The sequence below is a fragment of the Ranitomeya imitator genome, chromosome 5 (assembly GCF_032444005.1).
Source record: "Ranitomeya imitator isolate aRanImi1 chromosome 5, aRanImi1.pri, whole genome shotgun sequence".
NCBI classification, from domain to species: Eukaryota; Metazoa; Chordata; class Amphibia; order Anura; family Dendrobatidae; genus Ranitomeya; species Ranitomeya imitator.
Window position 1 is genome coordinate 335,270,225 of NC_091286.1, and position 26,639 is coordinate 335,296,863.

Genomic DNA, 26,639 nt, shown 5'->3' on the forward strand with positions numbered 1-26,639 from the left:
CTCCCACTGATTGATGTAGTGATTTTTTCAGGTAGATTTTGGAACCCAAATCAAGCTAAAAAAAATAATAGGCTTTCTATGGCCTACAATTGGAGAGAGAGAGAGAGATGGCACACCCAGGAGTCAAGACTGGCACACAAGCAGAAAGGGCAATATTAATCTCCCACTGATTTGTTTTTTTTTTTTTTTTTTCAGGGAGACTTTAGGAAAAAAAAATAGAATAAAATGATTTTTTCAGGAAGAATTTAGAAACCAAATAAAATAAAATGATTTTTTCAGGGAGAATTTAGAAAACAAATAAAACAAAAAAAGGCTTTCTATGGCCCACTGAGTGAGAGATGACGCACACAGGAGTCAGGAGTGGCACACAAGCCCAGAGGCCAATATTTATCTCCCACTGATTGATGTAGTGATTTTTTCAGGTAGATTTTGGAACCCAAATCAAGCTAAAAAAATAATAGGCTTTCTATGGCCCACAATTGGAGAGAGAGAGAGAGATGGCACACCCAGGAGTCAAGACTGGCACACAAGCAGAAAGGGCAATATTAATCTCCCACTGATTTGTTTTTTTTTTTTTTTTTTTTTTCAGGGAGACTTTAGGAAAAAAAAAAATAGAATAAAATGATTTTTTCAGGAAGAATTTAGAAACCAAATAAAATAAAATGATTTTTTCAGGGAGAATTTAGAAAACAAATAAAACAAAAAAAGGCTTTCTATGGCCCACTGAGTGAGAGATGACGCACACAGGAGTCAGGAGTGGCACACAAGCCCAGAGGCCAATATTTATCTCCCACTGATTGATGTAGTGATTTTTTCAGGTAGATTTTGGAACCCAAATCAAGCTAAAAAAATAATAGGCTTTCTATGGCCCACAATTGGAGAGAGAGAGAGAGATGGCACACCCAGGAGTCAAGACTGGCACACACGCAGAAAGGGCAATATTAATCTCCCACTGATTTGTTTTTTTTTGTTTTTTTTTTCAGGGAGACTTTAGGAAAAAAAAAATAGAATAAAATGATTTTTTCAGGAAGAATTTAGAAACCAAAGAAAATAAAATGATTTTTTCAGGGAGAATTTAGAAAAGAAATAAAACAAAAAAAGGCTTTCTATGGCCCACTGAGTGAGAGATGACGCACACAGGAGTCAGGAGTGGCACACAAGCCCAGAGGCCAATATTTATCTCCCACTGATTGATGTAGTGATTTTTTCAGGTAGATTTTGGAACCCAAATCAAGCTAAAAAAATAATAGGCTTTCTATGGCCCACAATTGGAGAGAGAGAGAGAGATGGCACACCCAGGAGTCAAGACTGGCACACAAGCAGAAAGGGCAATATTAATCTCCCACTGATTTGTTTTTTGTTTTTTGTTTTTTCAGGGAGACTTTAGGAAAAAAATATAGAATAAAATGATTTTTTCAGGAAGAATTTAGAAACCAAAGAAAATAAAATGATTTTTTCAGGGAGAATTTAGAAAACAAATAAAACAAAAAAAGGCTTTCTATGGCCCACTGAGTGAGAGATGACGCACACAGGAGTCAGGAGTGGCACACAAGCCCAGAGGCCAATATTTATCTCCCACTTTTTTTTTTTTGTTCCAGGGAAAATTTATAAACCCAATAAAAAAATAATAAATAGGCTTTCTATGGCCCACTATCTGAGAGACAGAGAGAGATGGCACGCTTAGGACTGGCACACAAGCCCAAAGGCCAATATTAATCTCCCTTTTTTTTTTAAGGGAGAATTTATAAAACCAAAAAAAAATAAATAAATAGGCTTTCTATGGCCCACTATTTGTGAGAGAGATGGCACGCTCAGGACTGGCACACAAGCCCAGAGGCCAATATTAATCTCCCACTTTTTTTTTTTTTCCAGGGAAAATTTATAAACCCATTAAAAAAAATAAAAATAAATAGGCTTTCTATGGCCCACTATCTGAGAGAGAGAGATGGCACGCTTAGGACTGGCACACAAGCCCAAAGGCCAATATTAATCTCCCTTTTTTTTTAAGGGAGAATTTATAAAACCAAAAAAAAATAAATAGGCTTTCTATGGCCCACTATTTGTGAGAGAGATGGCACGCTAAGGACTGGCACACAAGCCCAGAGGCCAATATTAATCTCCCACTTTTTTTTTTTTTTCCAGGGAAAATATATAAACCCATTAAAAAAATAAATAAATAAATAGGCTTTCTATGGCCCACTATCTGAGAGAGAGAGATGGCACGCTTAGGACTGGCACACAAGCCCAAAGGCCAATATTAATCTCCCACTGATTGATTTATTGATTTTTTCAGGTAGAATTTAGAACCCAAATAAAGCAAAAAAAAAAAAAAAAGGGCTTTCTATGGCCCACTGAGTGAGAGATGACGCACACAGGAGTCAGGAGTGGCACACAAGCCCAGAGGCCAATATTTATCTCCCACTGATTGATGTAGTGATTTTTTCAGGTAGATTTTGGAACCCAAATCAAGCTAAAAAAATAATAGGCTTTCTATGGCCCACAATTGGAGAGAGAGAGAGAGATGGCACACCCAGGAGTCAAGACTGGCACACAAGCAGAAAGGGCAATATTAATCTCCCACTGATTTGTTTTTTGTTTTTTGTTTTTTCAGGGAGACTTTAGGAAAAAAAAATTGAATAAAATGATTTTTTCAGGAAGAATTTAGAAACCAAAGAAAATAAAATGATTTTTTCAGGGAGAATTTAGAAAACAAATAAAACAAAAAAAGGCTTTCTATGGCCCACTGAGTGAGAGATGACGCACACAGGAGTCAGGAGTGGCACACAAGCCCAGAGGCCAATATTTATCTCCCACTTTTTTTTTTTGTTCCAGGGAAAATTTATAAACCCAATAAAAAAAATAATAAATAGGCTTTCTATGGCCCACTATCTGAGAGACAGAGAGAGATGGCACGCTTAGGACTGGCACACAAGCCCAAAGGCCAATATTAATCTCCCTTTTTTTTTTAAGGGAGAATTTATAAAACCAAAAAAAAATAAATAGGCTTTCTATGGCCCACTATTTGTGAGAGAGATGGCACGCTCAGGACTGGCACACAAGCCCAGAGGCCAATATTAATCTCCCACTTTTTTTTTTTTTCCAGGGAAAATTTATAAACCCATTAAAAAAAATAAAAATAAATAGGCTTTCTATGGCCCACTATCTGAGAGAGAGAGATGGCACGCTTAGGACTGGCACACAAGCCCAAAGGCCAATATTAATCTCCCTTTTTTTTTAAGGGAGAATTTATAAAACCAAAAAAAAATAAATAGGCTTTCTATGGCCCACTATTTGTGAGAGAGATGACACGCTAAGGACTGGCACACAAGCCCAGAGGCCAATATTAATCTCCCACTTTTTTTTTTTTTTCCAGGGAAAATTTATAAACCCATTAAAAAAATAAATAAATAAATAGGCTTTCTATGGCCCACTATCTGAGAGAGAGAGATGGCACGCTTAGGACTGGCACACAAGCCCAAAGGCCAATATTAATCTCCCACTGATTGATTTATTGATTTTTTCAGGTAGAATTTAGAACCCAAATAAAGCAAAAAAAAAAAAAAAAATGGGCTTTCTATGGCCCACTGAGTGAGTGATGATGCACACAGGAGTCAGGAGTGGCACACAAGCCCTGAAGCCAATATTTTTCTCCCACTGATTGATGTAGTGATTTTTTCAGGTAGATTTTAGAACCAAAATCAAGCAAAAAAATAAATAGGCTTTCTATGGCCCACTGAGTGAGTGATGATGCACACAGGAGTCAAGAGTGGCACACAAGCCCTGAGGCCAATATTTTTCTCCCACTGATTGATGTAGTGATTTTTTCAGGTAGATTTTATAACCCAAATCAAGCAAAAAAATAAATAGGCTTTCTATGGCCCACTGAGTGAGAGATAACACAGACAGGGATGGCACTCTAGCAGAAATGTCAATCTTAATCTCCCACAAAAAAAAAAAAAAAACAGGGAGTGTCCTTCAATTACTATCTCCCTGCAGTAATCTCAGCCAGGTATGGCAGGCAGCAATAAGGAGTGGACTGATGCACAAATTAAATAAAAAGTGTGTACAAACCAAAAAGATAGCTGTGCAGAAAGGAAGGAACAAGAGAATTTGTGCTTTGAAAAAAGCAGTTGGTTTGCACAGCGGCGTACACACAGCAATGCAGCTATCAGGGAGCCTTCTAGGGCAGCCCAATGAACTACAGCGCTGAGGGGGAAAAAAAAAAAAATGTAGCTTCCACTGTCCCTGCACACCGAAGGTGGTGTTGGGCAGTGGAAATCGCTACAGCACAAGCGGTTTGGTGGTTAATGGACCCTGCCTAACGCTATCCCTGCTTCTGACGAAGCGGCAGCAACCTCTCCCTAAGCTCAGATCAGCAGCAGTAACATGGCGGTCGGCGGGAACGCCCCTTTATAGCCCCTGTGACGCCCCAGACAGCAAGCCAATCACTGCAATGCCCTTCTCTAAGATGGTGGGGACCAGGACCTATGTCATCACGCTGCCCACACTCTGCGTTTACCTTCATTGGCTGAGAAATGGCGCTTTTCGCGTCATTGAAACGCGACTTTGGCGCGAAAGTCGCGTACCGCATGGCCGACCCCGCACAGGGGTCAGATCGGGTTTCATGAAACCCGACTTTGCCAAAAGTCGGCGACTTTTGAAAATGAACGACCCGTTTCGCTCAACCCTACTCAGAACAAATGGCACAACTTTTGGAGTCCAATTTCTTCTCTTACCCATGGGAAAATAAAGCAAATTGGAGCTGAAATAAATTTTTTGTGAAAAAAAGTTAAATGTTAAATGTTACTTATTAATTATTTTACATGACTTATCTCTGTGATTTAAGGGCATAAAAATTCAAAGTTGGAAAATTGCAAAATTTTCAAAATTTTGCCAAATTTCCATTTTTTCACAAATAAAGGCAAGTTATATCGAAGAAATTTTACCACTATCATGAAGTACAATATGTCACGAGAAAACAATGTCAGAATCGCCAAGATCCATTGAAGCGTTCCAGAGTTATAACCTCATAAAATGACAGCGGTCAAAATTGTAAAAATTGGCCCGGTCATTAACGTGCAAACCACCCTTGGGGCTTAAGGGGTTAAACAGTCTTGCCTATAGTAAAGGTCTCACCCCAAAATTGTACCCATAGTTTAAGACAGCAGGTATATATTTAAGGGATATGTACTTATTTCACATGCGTCACTTGCAGAAAAAATATCTAAATCTAAGCAAACTTGACTCATAACAATAAGTCAAATTAAAAGAAATCTGTCATTAGGATCAACCCTCCTAAGCTGTCTGTATGGGCATGCAGGTCATAAAAACTTGAATAAACTGATACCTTGATAGGTGCAATCTCATGTCTTATTTTAGAGATATCTACATTTTTCTTAACATTTAAATGGGCTGTTAAGATCTATGGTCTGGACACTAGTCTCTCTGAGGCAGATTCTCAAAAGAACCCAAAAGAACTCCAAAAAAATCAAGTGTAGACTTTCCAGTCATATTTAACGTCGTCTAATATTGCTACTTATTTACAATACCTCCATAGTATTGTTAGCCACAGTAAGTGACTCTATAAAATTACTGTCATGTCTGTACAAAGACATGGCAGAATAGCTTTCAACTATGGACTGAGACTCTGATTAAGCCCTGTAGACTGTGTGCATCAATACTAGTGAATCTATATATTGACTATTCTGGACATGTAGAATAAAATGTAGATAGAATATTGAAAAAGTAAATGAATATGTAATTATGAGAGTAGAAGAAAAAATAAAAGTCCCAAATGTATTTCTACGTTCAGTAAGCAGGTCTAAGTTCAGATGTAATGAGTGTGACATTATTAACCAGAGGTTTGATGTAAGAAGTAAAAGACCAATTTTTAGCTATAATTGCAATAAAGTATGGTATTCTCATAATGGTTGCATTTCAAATAAAAATAGAAGGAAACAGCACAAAAAGCTCAGTCTGGAGCATTTAATATTCCAAGAATAGAGAAGATATGTCAGAGGAAATAAGTAAAAGTCTGTGTTATTCAAGAGACCAGGAGAGATTTCATGGAAGTTATTGTTGTTTGTGTTTTCTAGTGAGGTTTTTCAAAGAGATACAAGTCGCGGCCCTGCATTGATTTATGAAGAACCAAGGAGTAGCAAAAGATAACACAGGATGAATTTCAGTAAAAAGTAAAAAACCTAAGAATAGTAAAGAGAAAGGAAATATTTATAGAAGAGAAATCAAGGAGAATCAGTAATTAGTATTGACTTTTTGACTTGACAATGATGAGGTTTGTGAGATCGACTTAGTGAAAGCTAAATCATAAAAAACAAATGAAAATGACTTACCCGATGGCTTACAAGAATGAAAAAAGAAGACCTTTTCAATGGTAGATTGAAGGACTAGGGTTCGAGAATTTGAATACATAGGGTTTTTTTAGAGTGATCCTGACAGCTGATGCGTTTTGCCCAATCCGTGTTATGATTTCGGGAAAGAATGTTTGTCTCCCAGACACTGTGGTGTTTCAGAGAACAAGATACTGTAAAAGTCAATGGAGACCGAGCAGCTCTGAAGACTAATGGGACAGGTGGGTCCACTGTGGTTTATCCGCTCTCACTGCCCTAGATTGACAGGTCTTTGCCTATTTGCGCAGTAAGGTTCATTTTAATAAAAAAGTGATAGTTATAATGAATGCACTAAAAAGAGAAGAGGACCATTTTACAAAATAGGAAAACTAACAAAATGTATTAGCAACGCAACAACTGTGATCAGTGACTGCTGCTTTGTACACTGTTGAAGGGTCTTTTGTAAACATCTTTTATTGGATATGCTGGCGACTGCTGTTCCTCCTCAACATTTGCACAGTAGCTCTAGTTATTATGATTAGTTACTGGATATAAGGACAAGCTCATTAGGAATTCAGTGCATGCGAGGACTGAATGTTTATAAGATGGAAGCAAATGTCCTACCATTTTTGTCTAGTGCCTCCATATTTGCAGTCTGCGCACAAATATTGTGTTGTTTGATTCTTCAGCCATATTTCCTTTTATCGGTCCCTTATGTTTTGCTAAATTTCAATATATATATATATCATTAAGAAGTGAAGAGAGGATGGATGGGAATATTAATATAGGATCCATCTATACAGGTTTGTAGTCTATTACTATGGAGATGTTGAGGGCTGGGTACATGCTGTATATGCATAAGGTAATTTGGACAGGTGCGCTGGAGATCTACCTTACATAGAATTATGTGTCACACACCTTTGTTATTTAATAAAAATGGTTCTTTCAGGGATGGGAAAAAAATTAGGCTAGGCAGTAATTGCCATAAAATAGCAAAACATCTATTACCTTGTGACTCCTGTTATTCCAGTATTGCTGCTCTGGTTTTCCTCACCTGTCTCGATTTATGTCTCTGCAATTGACATAAAGTTATGTTTGTATATTGCTGTTTTAATGCACCTGCATATTTAATACTTAATATGTGAGGGGCCTTTTATTTTTGTATGTTACTGCAATTGTCATGTGTCATCTACACATGTGACCACTACAGCCAATAATTGGCTGTTAACATTGATGGTTTGAGGCCTCTGAGGCTAGTGATTGGCTAAAGTGATGATATGTGTAGATGGCATATGACATCTGCAGAAGTGTAAAGGTAGATAAATGTAATAGCGCCCTAGAACATCAGTGAAAACAGCTCTCAAGCATGTGTATAGTGCTTGTAACTGTCCCGTTGGTGGCTGTAAACCTCTGGATGTTGCATATCTTGGAAAACCTTACTTAAAGAATAAAAATAATGAGTATGTGCTTTCCTTTACTAATAGCAGAGAGTATAGATCATAACATTTACAGTTCTAATTACTTACAGCTTCTATTTGCAACAGATGTATCTCCTTGCTGATTGCAAGTGGCAGCACATTACATAACAATTGCAATTTGGCTTCACAGTACAGCATCCCTGGTCCCCTCAATCTTCCTCTCACTATGTCTCTATAATATGGCTTCAATATAATCCCACAGTGTCCCTGTCCCACTGGTTCAGCATTTTTTCACTAACTGCTCAGACCCGGCCGACACTTGGTTCCTAGTCCCACTTTAGCGAGATGCTACTTCAAACACAGTGGCGATTGGATTTATCTTAACTGAAGCAGTCCCTTCTCTCATTCTCCGTTCTAGGGAATACTGGATTTTCTATCCTTTTCTCTTTCTTTGCTGTATCTTCGCCTAACCTCCAACTCTTCCTTTACAAATTTTGACACTCTAAAACCCAGTTGCTTCGCCCTTCCTATTACAGATGTCTCATACACACTATGACCTACTCTTGAAACTCTCAACTATACTCCCCCCTAAATTAACTAAACGCGTCCACTTTTCCAGAGCTTTCTTCATCTTAATTAGCCATTAACTCCCTCTTGCCTCGTATGTTATACATATAGGTACCAGATGCAGAACATAACATGCAAATACCAAATTTATGCAGTGTGATTAGTAAAAGGCAAGACATATAGTATAATTCTATATTTAAAACAATTTTATACTTCTAATCCTTTGAGGGTGCTGGTTCATCTGCCACTCTCTTTACAAAAGAGCACAGCGATTAGCCGGATCATTAGACTGGTAATGGTAGAGTGACAGTGGATTCATTAAAAATGTATAGGATTTTTTTTTTATTCCATTTACTGCCTTTTCAACACACCAGGTAACACTACATCAAAATAATGTTACTAAATAGTTTCATAAAAGTATAGAATTTTTCATCATTGAAATCTCATTGCAATTTAAAATTGTTTTTTTCCACTCTTTTTCCTCAATCGTATAGTTTAGTTCCATAACAGAATGCAACAACATCTCATCTCTTACCGAGCTGAAATATTTAGCATGAAATACGATATTTGAACGCAGCAGCATACACATGATTGACATTGCCTTTTTCTTACTTTAATAAAATATTTACAAGACTGAACCAAAACCGAGCAAGAAAATTTGAGCAGGAATCAAGAGGAGGCACTTTGTGGTCACCAGCAGTACACAGCTTGTGCTCTTTGGATGCCCTTCAGATGCTGTTAAAGCTTCTGACTTTCTACATTCCTGAATGCGCTGAGGGATTTGAATATAGAAGCAGCAGAAGAAAGTGAGGTTTGAAGTTTAAATAAAATACTTCCTATTCAGTCACATATCAACATATCAAATTACAAATAATAAAGTAATTTTCATAATAATTTTATATAAGTTTATATACTAGGCATGTCTATTTTGGAAAGTTTCGATTAGTCCCAGGCTTAGATCCAAACCTATAAACATATTCACATTTGTTTCTTAGTTTTTAAGAACTTTTCATATATATTAAAGTATGAGTTGCTGGTTGTGTAATTTTTGGACAACTTTTCATAGTGTGAGTATCCTGACCTGGACCCCCCATGATTCACTGCTCTCACTATATGAATTACAGCATAAATGCTCATAACAAAAATGTACATAAGGTTGCATTCACACATCCATGTGACTAGATTTTTGTATTATTATTATTATTTATGTATATATTTTTATAGTTCCATTGATTATATGCTGCACATGTGAAAAGGGGTTACATACAAAATACAAGTATAAATTACAATTAACAAACTAACATTGACAGTCTGAAATAGAGCGAGAGAGGGCACTGCCCTTGCAGGATTACTGTCTTCAGAATAATGGGGAGCAATACAGTACGCTGGAGAGTTTGTAGGTGGTCAGGTGGCAGCAGATTCATTGCAGTCTGTAAGCTTTCATGAAGAGATGTGTTTTCAAGTTTCATCTGAAGTTCCAAATGTAGTGGATAATTGGGTGTGTTGGGGCACAGAGGATTACAAAGGATGGGCAATTCTCAGGAGAAATCTTAGATGCAATTGGGAGAGGATTGTATGAGTGTGGAGGAGAGAAGGAGGTCTTGGGGGGGACCGGAGTGGAGACTACATGTGGGAAATTATAGGAAGATTATTTCAAAGATGTAAGGGGAGACAAATTATGGATGGCTTTGTAGGTCAATGTTAGTAGTTTGAATTGGATACATTGGGGAATTGGGAGCCAATGAAGGGATTTGCAGAGGAGTAGCAAGGATAGAGGTCGATTAGTCAGGCAGCAGAGATATTGACGAACTGTAGAGGTGCAAGAATGTGAACAGGAAGGCCACAGAGGAGGATATTGCAGTAGCCGTAGTGGGAGATGATGAGGGCATTCACTAATATTTTAGTAGATTCAGGAAAGGATGGATTCTGGAAATATTTTTGAGTTGGAAGTAGCAAGAGGTGGCAAGAGCTTAGATGTGTAAGTTGAAGGACAATGCAGAGTCAAGCATTATTCTGATTTAGTGGACTTCCGGTACAGGGGGGAAAGCATGATGTCACTTATTATGATAGATAGATCAATTGAGGAATTAAGAGGGATGGAGGAAAGTTTGATGAGTTTAGAAGACAGCACAAGCAACCATAAAGTTGAATGGATTGATTCTCACATCTGCGAAAATTACTGATCCGAGTGTAAGGCTACATTCCCATGATGAGCTCTTGGTGAGTTTTTGATGTTGCAGACTTTCTGCACCACTTCTGCACCCATTCAGTAAGATAGGTTACTTGATTTTTTCAAAAATCTGCAACAACAAAAGCTTATCATGGGAATGTAACCTAAGATTTATGAGACTTAGTGTTAGGGGTCGAGTTCCTGCCTCTGCATGCACAGGGGGAATCTCGAGCCATCTCCGCTGAGGTCTCCCATTCTTCTCCTGCCGCAGTGGAGCCTGCTCAGCGGAGGCGTCGGTCCCAGCATCATGCTCAGTCTGACACTGTGCAAAGGGTTACTGCTGTCCTTCCAGCTTCTGCCATTGTAGCCAGTACTGGTCAGCAGCGAGCAGACGTCTTTGGGACTAAGTCCTACTTTTCCCATTTTGAGCATGCCCAGGGTAAGATCTCATTGGAGATCAAGGGTCACATGCTCAGGTACTGCAGCTATTCTCATTGGTACTCTAGGAAAGTCCTGAAGTTGCTCAAGTTCTGTGGCAGTTTCCCATTGGTTCTTTTTTGGAAGGTCATGTAGTTGCTGCAGCTATATAAGGTGCGCATGTCCACACGGCCATGCGCTAGTATCTTTCTGAGTTATATGCTTTGCACCAGTGCGGTCATGTGAGATTGTATTCAGGGACCTGGCTGAAATAAGCCCTTAGAATACCGGCACCTCCAGTGAGATTGTGTGCATGCATGACCACTGATTGCTCTCTGTTGGGCAGTTAGCCTGTGCACCTGTAAAGTCTAACAGGGCGCAGTGCTTTCCTTTCACAGCTACTCTGTGAAGTAACAGAGCTAGTCTATACCACCAAATAGTGCCACCATTTACTAGCAGCAGGTTCTCCTGCACGGTGGACCCCGAGTTGTGAACGCATCAATAATATTAAACATCTATATTTACTCTGTGCGTTCCGCTAGCCCTAAAACTCAGAGCATGTCTTATTCTGACCTTTCTTTGCTGATCAGACTTAGCCATACAGGTTAATGGGAATCCATAAAAATTGTGAAGGGTTTCAAATTGCTTCTGCCTTACTTTCATGTCCAACAGATATATTGTTTAGTGATAATACATAAAAACGTGACCTTCCAAGAGTACTCTGCCACCTACTGTATATACGTGGATGAGATGTGTCTGAGAGATGTGAACACTATTCTCTGTATAAACAATGGCAGGTAACGTTACTTGCCAATTTGTGACACTATTCCTGAAGAGCTGCATGTGATTAGTCTGGAAGGATGATGCAGTGATATATTCAACAGGTTTTCTTCACAGTACCTTGATGAGATGAGGGAAGATGAAGGGATGTAGATGTGGTAGAAGTTAGTACTGCAGGTTGGAGCTGGTATTAGAAGCACGAAGTTAGAGGTAACAAGAGAATCCTTTCTCCAGTCCTGAAACGTGTTGTCCAAGATGGCACTGACCAAGAAGAAGAAGTGAGATAAAGATAGGAGTAGTAGTAGTAGAAAGAAAGGTAGTATAGGTAAAGCACAGTAATAATACATGAACACCACAATATAACAATGGCCAGTAGATGGCAGAAAGGTACATAAATAAAATAGATTAACAATTAATCCCTTTATTACCACCAATATGCCGTTTAATGGTGGCAGTTAAGGGTATTTAGTCCTCAACGCCACTTTTTAATGGCGCTGAGAAATAAGGTTATAGCACCCCCAGCGTCAGATATTCTCCGGGGTCTCGGCTACTGGGGGTAGGTGAGACCCCAGAGAAAATGATTCGGGTTGGTTTAACGGCGACAGCAAAAAAAAAGTCCGATATCCCATTTCATTTCTCTCTCCTCTGATATGATCTAGCAAATCAGAGGAGAGAGAAATGGGGTACCTTGAGCCCCGCTCGGTACCTCAGGTGTTCTGGACCCTCCTGCATCCCCCGATCCTGTCCCCCAGCCATCAGCATCTTCTGGGAAGAAAATGGCGGGCGCAGTTTGACCTCCGAAATCTGCCAGCCGGTACCCGGCAACAATGGGAAATTTTTCCTATTGGTTAATTTGGTCACTGTGTTGGACCCTATCACAGTAATCAAAATAAATAGTAAATGAATCCTCCTTTCTCACCCCCTTAGTTTGATAAAAATATGAAAGTAAAAAAATTTATATTTGTTTCCATGTTTCCATTAGGGTTAGGGATTGGCTATTGCTAGGATTAGGGTTGAGGCTAAGGTTAGGGTTGGGGCTAGAGCTAGGGCTAGTGTTGTGCTAGGATTAGGGCAGGGTCTAGGGTTAAGTTTGGGCTAGGGTTAGGGTTGGGGCTAGAATTAGGGTTGGGGCTAGGGTTAGTGTTCGGCTAGGGTTAGGGCTAGGGTTAGGGTTGGGGCTAGAGCTAAGGTTAGGGTTGTGCTATGATTATGGCTGGGGCTAGGTTTAAGGTTGGGCTAGGGTTAGGGTTAGGTTTGGGGTTAGGGTTGTGCTAGGGTTAGGGTTGGGGCTAGGGTTAGGGTTGGGCTAGGGTTAAGGTTAGGGTTGGGGCTAGGGTTAGGGTTGGCCTAGGGTTAGGGTTGGTGCAAGGGTTGGAGTTGTGGGCTAGGGTTAGGTTTGGAGTTAGGTTTGTGTTGGGGTTAGGGTTGTCATAGTTGGGATTATGGTTAGGGTTAGGATTAGGGTTAGGGTTGTGGCTAGGGTTGGGATTAGAGTTATGGGTGTGTTGGGGTTAGGGTTGGAGTTAGAATTGGGGGGTTCCACTGTTTAGGTACATCAGGGGGTCTCCAAATGCGACATGACACCCACCATTGATTCCAGACAATTTTGCATTCAAAAGTCAAACGATGCTCCCTCCCTTCTGAGCCCTGTGGCTTTCCCCCACATGCAGGGTATCGCTACATTTTCAACATTTTTGACAAATTTCCGTTTTTTCATAAATAAACGCAAGTTATATCGAAGAAATTTTATCACTAACATGAAGTACAATATGTCACAAAAAAACTCAGAATCAATGAGATACATTGAAGCATTCCAGGACTATAACTTCATAAAGTGACAGTGGTCAGAATTGTACAAATTGGCATGGTCATTAAGTACCCAGTGGATGTAGTGTATATGGACTTTTCAAAAACTTTTGATACGGTGCCACACAAAAGGTTGATACATAAAATGAGAATAATGGGGATAGGGGAAAATATGTGTAAGTGGGTTGAGAGCTGGCTCAGGGATTGGAAACAAAGGGTGGTTATTAATGGAGCACACTCGGACTGGGTAGCGGTTAGCAGTGGGGTACCACAGGGGTCAGTATTTGGCCCTCTTCTTTTAAACATATTTATTAATGACCTTGTAGGGGGAATTCATAGTAGAATTTCAATATTTGCAGATGACACTAAACTCTGCAGGGTAATCAATACAGAGGAGGACAATTTTATATTACAGGATGATTTATGTAAACTAGAAGCTTGGGCTGATAAATGGCAAATGAGCTTTAATGGGGATAAATGTAAGGTCATGCACTTGGGTAGAAGTAATACGATGTATAATTATTTGCTTAATTCTAAAACTCTGGGCAAAACCGTCAATGAAAAAGACCTGGGTGTTTGGGTGGATGAGAAACTCATATTCAGTGGCCAGTGTCAGGCAGCTGCTACAAAGGCAAATAAAATAATGGGATGCATTAAAAGAGGCATAGATGCTCATGAGGAAAACATAATTTTACCTCTATACAAGTCACTAGTTCGACCACACTTAGAATACTGTGCACAGTTCTGGTCTCCGGTGTATAAGAAAGACATAGCTGAACTGGAGCGGGTGCAGAGAAGAGCGACCAAGGTTATTAGAGGACTGGGGGGTCTGCAATACCAAGATAGGTTATTACACTTGGGGCTATTTAGTTTGGAAAAACGAAGACTATGGGATGATCTTATTTTAATGTATAGATATATGAGGGGACAGTACAAAGACCTTTCTGATGATCTTTTTAATCATAGACCTGAAACAGGGACAAGGGGGCATCCTCTACGTTTGGAGGAAAAAAGGTTTAAGCATAATAACAGACGCGGATTCTTTACTGTAAGAGCAGTGAGACTATGGAACTCTCTGCCGTATGATGTTGTAATGAGTGATTCATTACTTTAAGAGGGGACTGGATACATTTCTGGAAAAGTATAATGTTACAGGGTATATATACTAGATTCCTTGATAGGGCGTTGATCCAGGGAACTAGTCTGATTGCCGTATGTGGAGTCGGGAAGGAATTTTTTTCCCCAAGGTGGAGTTTACTCTTTGCCACATGGGTTTTTTTTGCCTTCCTCTGGATCAACATATTAGGGCATGTTAGGTTAGGCAATGGGTTGAACTAGATGGACTTATAGTCTTCCTTCAACCTTAATAACTATGTAACTATGTAACTAACAAAACGGAACTAGTTATTGTAAACCAGCTTAACATTCCCAACTGCTTTCTAAACCAGATAACTGATGATAGAAATATGCTTGTTGATTATGAAATTATTGCATAACTGGTGCAATGTCAGTCATTCTGATCAAGATTATATTTTAGATTTTATATTCTACAATAATTAATTATATACATTGGGTCAAATAAGTATTTGAAACACTGCCGATTTTGCAAGCTTTGCCACCTCAAAAGAATGGAGAGGCCTGCAATTTTTATCATAGGTACACTTCAACTGTGAGAGACAGAATCTTAAACAAATCCACAAAATTATATTGTATGATTTTTACATAATTATTTTGCATTTTATTGCATCAAATACTGTATGATGCAATAGAAAAACAGAATGTAATATTTGTACAGAAAACTTTGTAATTACAGAGGTCAGACGTTTCCTGTGGTTCATAACTCCATATGCACACACTGCAGCAGAGATTATGGCCCACTCCTCTATATAGATCTTCTCTTGATATTTTAGGTTTCGGGGCTGTCGCTGGGCATCATTGAGTTTCAGCTCCCTCCAAAGATTTTCTATTGGATTCTGATCTGATGACTGGCTAGGTCACTCCAGGACCTTGAAATGCTTCTTATGGAGCCACTCTTTAGTTGCCCTGATTGTGTATTTTGGATCACTGTCGTGCTGGAAGACCCAGTCACGACCCATCTTCAATGCTATTACTGATGGAAGGCGGCAGTTGGCCAAAATGTCGTAATACATGAACCCATTCATCCTTCCTTCAACACGGCGCAGTTGTCCTTTCCACAAAGTATAATGTTTCCCCCCACCATGCTTCACAGTTAGGATGGTGTTCCTGGGGTTGTACTCAGCCTTCTTCTTTCTCCAAACATGGTGTGTGTAGTTGATATCAAAAAGTTCCATTTTGGTCTCACCTGACCACATGACCTTCATCCATGCCTCCTCTGGATCATCCAGATGGTCATTGGAGAACTTCAAATGAGACTGCATATCTGCTGGCATGAGAAGGGGGAGCTTGTATGCCTTGCAGGATTTTACTCCATGACCGCGTAGTTTGTTACCAACGTTAATGATTTAGACTGTTGTCCCAGCTCTCTTCAGGTCAATGATCAGATCCTTCCGTAGAGTCCTGGGCTTATTCGTGACATTTCTCAGAGTCTTCCATACCCCAATGGAATGAGGAAGAATCACAGTTATCTTGTGATTCTTCCATTTTCTAATAATTGTGCCAACAGTTGTTGCCTTCTCACCAAGCTGCTTGCCTATTGTTCTGTAGCTCTGTCCTGTAAGTGATCAAATATTTCATGCAATATAATGCAATTTATGTAAAAATCATACAATGTGGTATTCTGTTTCTTATTTTTAGATTCTATCACAGTTGAAGTTTAGGGCGGCATGGTGGCGCAGTCGTTAGCTCTTGCAGCGCTGGAGTCCTGGGTTCAAATCCCACCCAGGACAACATCTGCAAGGATTTTATATGTTCTCTTTGTGTTTGCCTGGGTTTCCTCCGGGTACTCCGGTTTCCTCCCACATTTTAAAAAGACATACTGATAGGGAATTTAGATTGTGAGCCCCAATGGGGACAGCAATTATGTGTGCAAAACTGTAAAGCACTGCGGAATATGTTAGCGCTATATAAAAATGAAGATTATTTAAAAAAAATAAAGATTAAGTTTACCTACGATAAATATTGCAGACCTCTCCATTCTTTGGAGGTGGGAAAACTTGCAAAATCGTCAGTGTATCAAATACTTATTTACTTAACTGTATATAATATAACTAGCTATTTTATTTATGTGAACAGAACCAGGTTGGATATTATTATGGCATACTGGTTTATGAATGAGTACATTTACATGCAAAGTAACTGCATACATACTACCGTATATATGTGTCATAACAATATTTTATTATAGAAAAAACTGTACCAAATGTTTATGGCATAATTTGATGAGAGCTTTTATGAGATCACAAAAAATTTATATTCTAAATGGGTGTTTTTAGCTGTGAAGGAGAACACTAACTGTGAATTTAACGCTTGAGCAATCTTAGTAATAATGCATAAACAAGCATAACACGGCATATGCAGTCAGAAACATTTTTTTATACGCGCACAATGCCTAATGATGAAGATGTCTTCTTGGAAGACAGCAGCATCATATGTTGTCACTGTCTTCTAGGCATGTAGTAGCTTAAGGTTTTCACTAGGAAATCCCCAAAATCAAAAGGATACCCCACCAAACTAAGCTTGCAACAAAGCAAATACAAACTCTTTAGATTGGTACCTCTTATGCTCATATCTGATGGAGTACATGTCATGGAGGTACACCAATATCTGAGAGAGTACATGCCATGGAGGTACACCAATATCTGAGAGAGTACATGCCATGGAGGTACACCAATATCTGAGAGAGTACATGCCATGGAGGTACACCAATATCTGAGAGAGTACATGCCATGGAGGTACACCAATATCTGAGAGAGTACATGCCATGGAGGTACACCAATATCTGAGAGAGTACATGCCATGGAGGTACACCAATATCTGATGGAGTACATGTCATGGAGCTACACCAATATCTGATGGAGTACATGCCATGGAGGTACACCAATATCTGAGAGAGTACATGCCATGGAGGTACACCAATATCTGAGAGAGTACATGCCATGGAGGTACACCATACAGGTTCCATATGTCATGTTAAAGTGAGAAATCCGTGCGTGTTTTTCTTCATTAAAAGTATGCGCCTACTGTATATAATGCTCCTTATATTCATTAACAAGGACTCATGGAAAGGTTTGTATTAGTATAGGGATATAGTGGCATTATTGATAGCGTTCCCATTATGATGTTTGAAATGGGGAACACTCTCGTCTGTGTATCTGCCTTTGATATCAACTCTACAAAGGAAAAAGAAAAATCTTCTAAGACGGTTAATGTCGGCAAGGGTATGGATGTTTTTTTCCAAGTTGGAATGCTACAATAATATAATGTATATGTCAGCATTATTAGTACTACTGACTATAATGTATGATCTCCTGTGCTAATGAATGAAGGGAAGGAGTATGACTCTCATGTTACATATCTATGGTACTGTAAAGGGATCACGTTAATCTTTCCTAACCATAGAAACAGGTCTCAGCATGTCAACAATATTCTATAAAACTTGTGAAATATGGGATGAAATTGGAAATCAACATATTGACATCAGGAACTGTTACTATAAAGTACTGAGCATTAAGGGGAACAACATCTCTAGGTATAAGGAAACAATAGAGAATGGGGCAAAATCTAATGCTACAATACCTAAAGCAATAAACTGAAAGGATTAGGACTAGAGATGGGCGAACACCTAGATGTTCAGGTCCGGCGGGTTCGGCCAAACAGTTACAAAAATAGTTACAGAACAGTATCTGGATCCGAACCCGAATCACTTGAATGGGGGGCCCGGACATCCAGTGTTTGCTGCTCTGCCATGTGCATGGCAAACACCTCTTCTGATCAGCGGTGATACCATCCCCGTGGGTCAGAGAGCCACGGTTCCCACGCTGTCAAAAGACAGCGTGAGTTCTCATCTGTGATCGGAGGTATACAGTTTGCCTCTGGTCACTGGTGTCAGATGATGGAACAACTGCTCCTATCATCTGACACCTGCTACCGATAATAAAAGCGAGAGCAGGAGCGGCTGATGGAAGTATTCATGAGCAGCTCCTGCACTGTAAATACATAAGGCAAAATTCACAGCTGGGGGTTGCAACCCTCAGCTGTCAGCTTCAGCAAGGCTAGTTATCAAGAATAGAGGGGACCCCATACAGTATTTTTTTAATTATTTAAATAAATAATTTTTAAAAAATTGCGTGGGATCCCCTTCATTTTTGACAGCCAACCTTGTTAAAGCAGACAGCTGGGGGCTGGTATTCTCAGGCTGGTAAAGGGCCATGGATATTGGCCCCTAGCCTAAAAATAATAGCCTGCAGCTGCCCAGAAAAGGCACAGCTATTAGATGCACTAATTCTGGCACTTTGCCCGGCTTTTCCTACTTGCCCTGGTGAAGTCCGTGTTCAGTGTCCATGCTGTAGTTGTTCGGTACGGACGCTGAACTTTACTGTTCTCGTTCAACCATCTCTAATAAGGACATTAAATTATCAGGCAGTTTAAAGGAATACTTGAATTAATGTTGGTTGTAGTTTGAGAAAAATATGCTCCAGAATGTAGAGTCCCTGCCTTTGATGTGGACTCACAAGTCGGCCTGCATCTTTCCCAGCAGATGTTGGCTAAAATACACAGCCATCATATTCTTCTAACAGATGCGTTGGAGTGGGCAAAGCAATTTCTCTTGTGGGTACGCTTAGTTTTATATGCAGACTTTTTCCACAGACTTGCATTAGATACAGAAAATCTGTAAGTAAAAGAAACTTTTTTACTGCGTTTCCGCAGCGTAAATGCACTCAAAAGTTAAATGAGAAAATGCAAGTAACTTAATTTACATAATAAAAGCAGAAATGGTGCCTCAAAAACACACCAAAACCTCATCGTGGGATGTAGCCTTAAACAGTTGTATTTTAGCACCAGAACAAGAGTAGTAATGTCACATTTACAAAGTTACTCAACTATTTCGGTAGATTATTGTGAAAGCAAACAATATCATCATTGTAAAGAGAATAAAGATGAAATATAGATTTGCTGTGCAAGGCATAACTAACCCATATTTTTCAGATATACCGAGGGTAGTTATAAGATTATCTTCCATTTAGTTGTGAAAAACAGAAGAGAATAACTTTCGCTTACCCTTATCTAACATGAATTTGAGCTGTTTAAGTTTTTCTTCCCATTGAGAAAAAAGCAAAACGGTGCTAAAACCATAAATCATGATAATCCACGCCTCACATTTACAAGATCTGTAATGATGTAATGTGTTAAATTGGGAGCTGATCTTTTCCTGAAAGGAAATTCAGTAAAGTAATAATTGAATTTCTTTCCCGTTTTAGCATTAGTATAATATGACAAGATTTATATACAGTGTAATTGGGAAGGAGAAAAGGATTGCTCTATTTCTCCATTTCTTTCCTCCGCCTTTTTGACTTATGAAATGCTATTTATATATCATGTGGAACAAAGTCCTTCAATTCTCAGCATATTCAGCAATGTCCATTCGTGCAGGGTAAAGATCAGGCAGTAATTACCTTTCTTCTCTATCTTGCTGCTATCAGCAAAAACTATTTTTCACCAATGGATAAAGTTAGCCAATGATAAAGGTAGCAATATCTAAACATTATGGCTGTAATGTACTGCATAGTTTATGTATTCGCAAGAAAAGTCCAATGAATTCTGGACAGATTTGTATAGAAACTTGTACATGAAAAAATTCAGTACGTTCAGTCATTAATGTTATGACTTTAAAGCTGTACCAAGGCAAATTAGTCTCTGTTGGTCTGTACCATAGAGCTGTAGGCAAATTGTGTGCCACCATATGGTTTCTTAAAACAGTTCTGTTAGGGAGCTATTCTGCTCCAGTGTTTCTAGAGTAGAATAAACATGTTATATGGATTTTTAGGAAACAAGATTTTTTTTTGTTGGATTCATAAAAAGAAATCTAGCAACAAAGAGTGTTCGCATGGAGTTGGGGACATACTGATGTTAGACATGGTCTTGTAGGCTATGGATTATGAGCAGTCTATAACAGCCATAATACGGTACTGTGCTTGAGGCCTTAATGACTTATAATAGAACACTTAGTACTCTGTATAAATGTACAGCCAACGCTGCTTACGGAAGACTTGCTATCACTCCTGCTAAGTCCTGGAATCGATTAATGTTCTTTACTCTGTTCTTTTTATTACAGATGCAAGCCATTTCCTGTCTTAATATCTAATGGTTTGTGGTTTCTTATGGCTGTCATTGTCAATAATGACACAGGGGTTTTGTATTTGATTTGATATTTTATCCTCATGTGACATTTTGAGAGATTTAAGAAAAGGGTGCATCCATCTTGACTTCCATTCCCTGCACATGTGTAACCCGTTTTAGTTTATATTTCACCACTTGTTCTTCGAATCATCTGAGTCATTTAGTAGCATCTCGAAGAGAAGATGTCAGTATTGAAACATACAGATTAGCATGGTATGAAATCAAGTGAAAAATGAAAAAAACGTGATGCAATGGTATATGAAAACTGGCAACAGTAATAACATATGGTAGAGCATATTTTAAATGAAATGCCAGATAGAGGTTAGAGTTCTAACCATAAAAATACTATTATATCTATCCCTAGGGCTCTATGTATCACAGTTAGCTTTCCCTGGATGCAACTTATTAAATTAATTAATTCAATAGTTTCCCCGTGTCTGGCATAAAAAAGTTACAAATTATAATGCTCGCCTTATTTGTGCACTTTGCAGCTATTCTCACCTCTATGCAGAATGGGGTCTGGCCAGACAAAATGCTGAGTATAGACAAACTTTTTTTTTTTATTGTAGTGTATGAGTGGTGCTACAGATCTAAGTTCCCTGGCTCTAGCCTTTTACTTTCCAGCCCCCATATTCAGCCTTTATCGGGGCTGAGTTGATCGAACTCCAGCTGACTGTGACCTGGCGGAAGGCTGTAGTGTTTGGTGGACCAATCCGGAAGTTACAACTCAATGTAAATCTATAAGAGCCAGAATGAGACCAGAATGAAGCTCCCATAGACTTGCATTGAGATTTTGTGACCATTAACTCTGACTTCAGGTCAGTCAAAAGTTGAAGTCGCAAAATGTCGTGGGACCACAGTGGTGCCAGGGACATCAAAAGATGGCGGCTGTTGAGTATAAGACTAGGCTTAGAGAACTTAGATTTGTAGCACGACTCCATCTAAAAAAACAAAAAACAAAATGCTTGAGAGATGCTTTAAACCTGCTTAGTGTTTGTATATTTTATTTTCTCTTTAGCACAGTGTATGATGTGCTAAATCCAAACTGAAGAAATAGGTCAGTACACCTGTTGCTATAAGTGCAATGTGGAGGTGTAATTTCAAAATGTGGCCAATAACAGACAAAATCTACCGTATATACTCAAGTATAAGTTGACCCGTGTATAAGCCGACCCCCCTAATTTTGCCACAAAAAACAGGGAAAACTTATTGACTTGAGTATAAGCCTAGGTTAGAAAATGCAGCAGCTACCGGTGAATTTCAAAAATAAAAATAGATGCTCCATACCGTTCATTATTGCCCCATAAGATGTTCCATATAAAGCTGTGCCACATACAATGCTCCATACATTTCATTATTGCCCCATAAATGCTCCATATAAAACTGTGCCACATATAATGCTCAATACTGTTCATTATTGCCCCATAAGATGCTCCATATAAAGCTGTGCCATATATAATGCTCTGCACCGTTCATTATGGCTCCATAGATGCTCCATATAAAGCTGTGCCATATAGAATGCTCTGCACCATTCATTATGACCCCATAGATGCTCCATATAAAGCTGTGCAATATATAATGCTGCTGCTGCAATAAAAATAAAAAATGACATACTCACCTCTCTTGCTGCCCACAGCTCCTCAGCGTCCCGTTTCAGCGTCTCTCTGCACTGACTGTTCAGGCAGAGGGCGGCGCGCAGATTAGTATGTCATCACGCCCTCTGACCTGAACAGTCTGTGCAGAGGACGGGAAGACGGAGCGGCGCCAGGCGGGTGCAACGCGGATAGGTAAATATGTAATGTAATGTAATGTATTGCTGCTGCCAGGATCATATTCCTCACCAACCGTTACACCGATGCCTCTACCTTGTGCCAGTCATTACACTGGTTACCCATCCACTCAAGAATCCAGTACAAAACTACTACCCTCATCCACAAAGCACTCCATGGCTCAGCACCACCCTACATCTCCTCTCTGGTCTCAGTCTACCACCCTACCCGTGCCCTCCGCTCCGCTGATGACCTCAGGTTAGCATCCTCAATAATCAGAACCTCCCACTCCCGTCTCCAAGACTTTACACGTGCTGCGCCGATTCTTTGGAATGCACTACCTAGGATAATACGATTAATCCCCAATCCCCACAGTTTTAAGCGTGCCCTAAAAACTCATTTGTTCAGACTGGCCTACCGCCTCAATGCATTAACCTAACGATCCCTGTGTGGCCTATATTAAAAAAAAAAAAAAAAAAAAAATTAATTAACTGGTTCATGCAGCTTTACATGAACACCCAAGCCTTACACTATGGCTGGTCCGAATAACTATAGCAATTGTTACCATCCACCTCTCGTGTCTCCCCTTTTCCTCATAGTTTGTAAGCTTACGAGCAGGGCCCTCACTCCTCTTGGTATCTGTTTTGAACTGTATTTCTGTTATGCTGTAATGTCTATTGTATGTACAAGTCCCCTCTATAATTTGTAAAGCGCTGCGGAATATGTTGGCGCTATATAAATAAAAATTATTATTATATTATTATTATTATGTAATACTCACCTGCTTCCAGTGTCCCTGGCTCCTTATCCCAGACAGATGGTCTCCGGGTGCCGCAGCCTCTTCCTCTGTCAGCGGTCACTGGCACCACTCATTACAGGAATGAATATGCGGCTCCACCCCTATGGGAGTGGAGCCCATATTCATTACTTTAATGAGCGGTCCCACGTGACCGCTGAACAGAGGAAGAGCTGCGGCACCCGAAGCCCATGGGACAGGCAGGAGACAGCGCCAGGAGCGCCGGAAGCAGGTGAGTATGCGACAGGCCTCTCTCCCCCTCACCCACCGACCCTGCCGCCGACCGTGACTCGAGTATAAGCTGAGAGGGGCACTTTCAGCCCAAAAATTTGGGCTGAAAATCTCGGCTTATAATCGAGTATATACGGTAGTAAAAAATGGGAAAATAGTCTACAGTAAGTAAGTAGGTATGTAAATAGTAATAGTACTTGTAAATAATACAGTGTACTTGGCTAACACTATTGTTATAAAAAAGCTGTAAAGTTCATATCATTGTGACAAGGTGTACCCATTCAGGATGTTTCTATCTCTAGTATTTTACTTCTTTATGTGCCAGGACTGGAGGCCTCAATAGATGGGGCAGAGCAGAACCCACACCTACCCTGTTTTTCCCGTCTGTGGAAAGCTATATATTCAAGATGCACAACCCGAAAATGGGTGGGCATGCTTCTATATGTACAGAATGCAAAGAACTATAGCAAAACCAAAAAAATGGGCCAGCACACCTGTTGGTATAAGCGCAATGCGTAAGTGCACATTGACATTGTGGCCATTAACACACAAAACCTAGGATAGAAACAACAAGCAAATACCCAGCAGTAAGTAAGCAAATAGGGAACTAAACAGTAATAGTACATGTAAATAACTTGGTTGACACTATTTTAATTAAAAAGCGTAAAAGCCATCCCACTTCAGCAAGGTGTACCCAATCAGGATGGCCCTATCTTAAGTATTTCACCTCTCTGTGTACCAGTAGGCCTCAACAGTCAGGGGCAGACCGACTGTATGACGTGCTAAATGTATTAAGATAAATTTGGTAATGTTTAAAAATAAAAAAGCGTAGGAGTAACACAACACTGCTGAAAAAGAAGAATGGTTCAGTGGTATCCTTTTTAAGAATTAATACATTGATAAAAAAGTAGGGCTATGCGTTTCAGCATTAGACTAGTGCCTTCCTCAGGGCACAATAGATTATCAAAGATCAGATTTTTATATATACAAAGGTAAACAGAAAAAAGGAAACTATATTGTACCTATGGGTCAAAGGTCATAATATAAAAAAAGGATGCACTGTGGCTGATTCTTCTATATCCAAGGTATTGTGCCTAGTAGTTACACTCTACATTATAGGCAAGCATCCTACCTCTAGCCACCTGTTCATGTATGAAGTGCACAACTTTTCGTTATGGTTCTGCATTATGTAGCACCCTGTGTTTTTTCTCTTTATCTTTTATAGATTATTAAAACATTTGGAGCATTTTACTCCATCCAATTTCAGTTTATGACTGACATATGAATCAGAAATATTCCCTATTTTGCATTTTTTTCCCAACACAGTAAATAAGAGAAGATTATTTACTGTAGCAAAGTCATATTGCCCCACCACATGGGGTCCAAGGTGTTTCAGGAGCTCTTTGCTATTATGGAATGCTGGGCATATTACAACAAGCCAGAACACAGCATTTACATTGTGCTGCTATTGTAGACCTGCTGAGTATCATTCATCTCCCTTCCTCCATTAAAACAATTGTATTTTATCACAGCGTTCTCTAGGGAGAGCTAACTGCAGATGCCAATCCTTGTCTTATCTTTATCATGTTCACAATCTCTTTTAGAGGCTTCAAATAAATTACAGGAGAGACAAAGCAATCCCATCTGACTCGATTTCTATTCTGTGGAAAGGGACATATAGGAATTCATAGCACAAATGTTTAGTGTTATTTATGCACAAGTGCAAAATGATGTATTGGGAACTGGCACATTTATGGGTCGAGATGTTCACTTTGACATGAGGAGACCTGTATATAAAGATTGTTGGACCCATAAATATGTCCAAAATTATTGTTTTGACATACATTTGGTCAGTATACTTTGGGATTCCACAGCGCCAACTGACTTGATCAGCATTGCAGGATACGAACTCTTTTGCTGCCAAAACAACTCTGATCCATTGAGGCATAGACTTTTGAAGATCTCTGCAAACGTGTTGTGGGAATTCAAGGGTCAGGTTTTCCAGCAAATTCTAAAGATGCTTTATCCACATGATGTAAAAGAAAACAAGATTAATAAAATGAGATTATTTTTTCCATTTCTCCATTGTCTAGTTCTCATTTGCCTAATGTTGCGGAACAGATGTCACCATGGGTATTTTGAGCTGTCTGTGGCTCCTCAGTACTATGAAAGTAGTCCATGATGCATTGCATTTTCTGAAACCTTTTTATCATAACTAGTTTTAACATTTTTTGTGCAGCATTAGTTCTTCTGTGGGATTGGACCAGACTAGATTCAATTTTACACCTCATGTGCATTATTAAACTTTGATTGCCCAGAATCCTGTAGCCGTGCACACATGGTTCACCAAAAGCTTTACTTCATTGAGCCACTTTTGGGAATAGTGGGGAGATCGCACAACAACGACATTTTAGACTTGCGTTTTACTAGGGTCATCACAATTTGTCATATGACAAAGATGCTCAAAACTTTTCATTTTGCCCATTCTTCTTCTTTCCAGCACATCAACTTCAAGAACTGTTTGTTTCATGATTAATATGTGGTGAGCCACAGGAGAGGCACCAAATGTTGCAGAGGGGTTAGCTGGGGCATGTATTTCCATTGTTAGCGCATTTTAATGTCCTGGTAGCTGAAGTGGTCTGCTGGACCCTTAAACATTTTCTTCATGTGCACAACAAATGTGAATAGGGGGAGGTGGCACTTACGGAGGTGGCATAGGACTCCTTTAGAGGTGATGTCTGGATGCAGATGTTTGAGCGCCCATAATGTTCACGCATTTACAAGCAACCAGACATGTGTGAACTTGATAAAAAAATGTGCTAGCGATGCATTAATAGACATGTAAATGGTTAAAAGTCCAAATTTTATTTAAACATTTAATAAAACAATGATCATGTTTACACAACAGAATACAAATAAATAAGCTAAAATTTGTTGGGTGAACAAAATGTGGGAGAAAAAACCCTCTAAATGTTGGAATACCTGTAGGCACATACTGTAAATGCACAGAGTGCATTAATA

The 26,639-nt window shown here is 39.4% G+C and overlaps 1 protein-coding gene across 1 annotated transcript in view; it reads left to right on the forward strand.

The window, feature by feature from the left end:
* The window catches only part of CNR1 (cannabinoid receptor 1), a 172,373-nt gene that overhangs the window by 23,479 nt on the left and 122,255 nt on the right, over positions 1-26,639 (forward strand). The window lies entirely within an intron of this gene.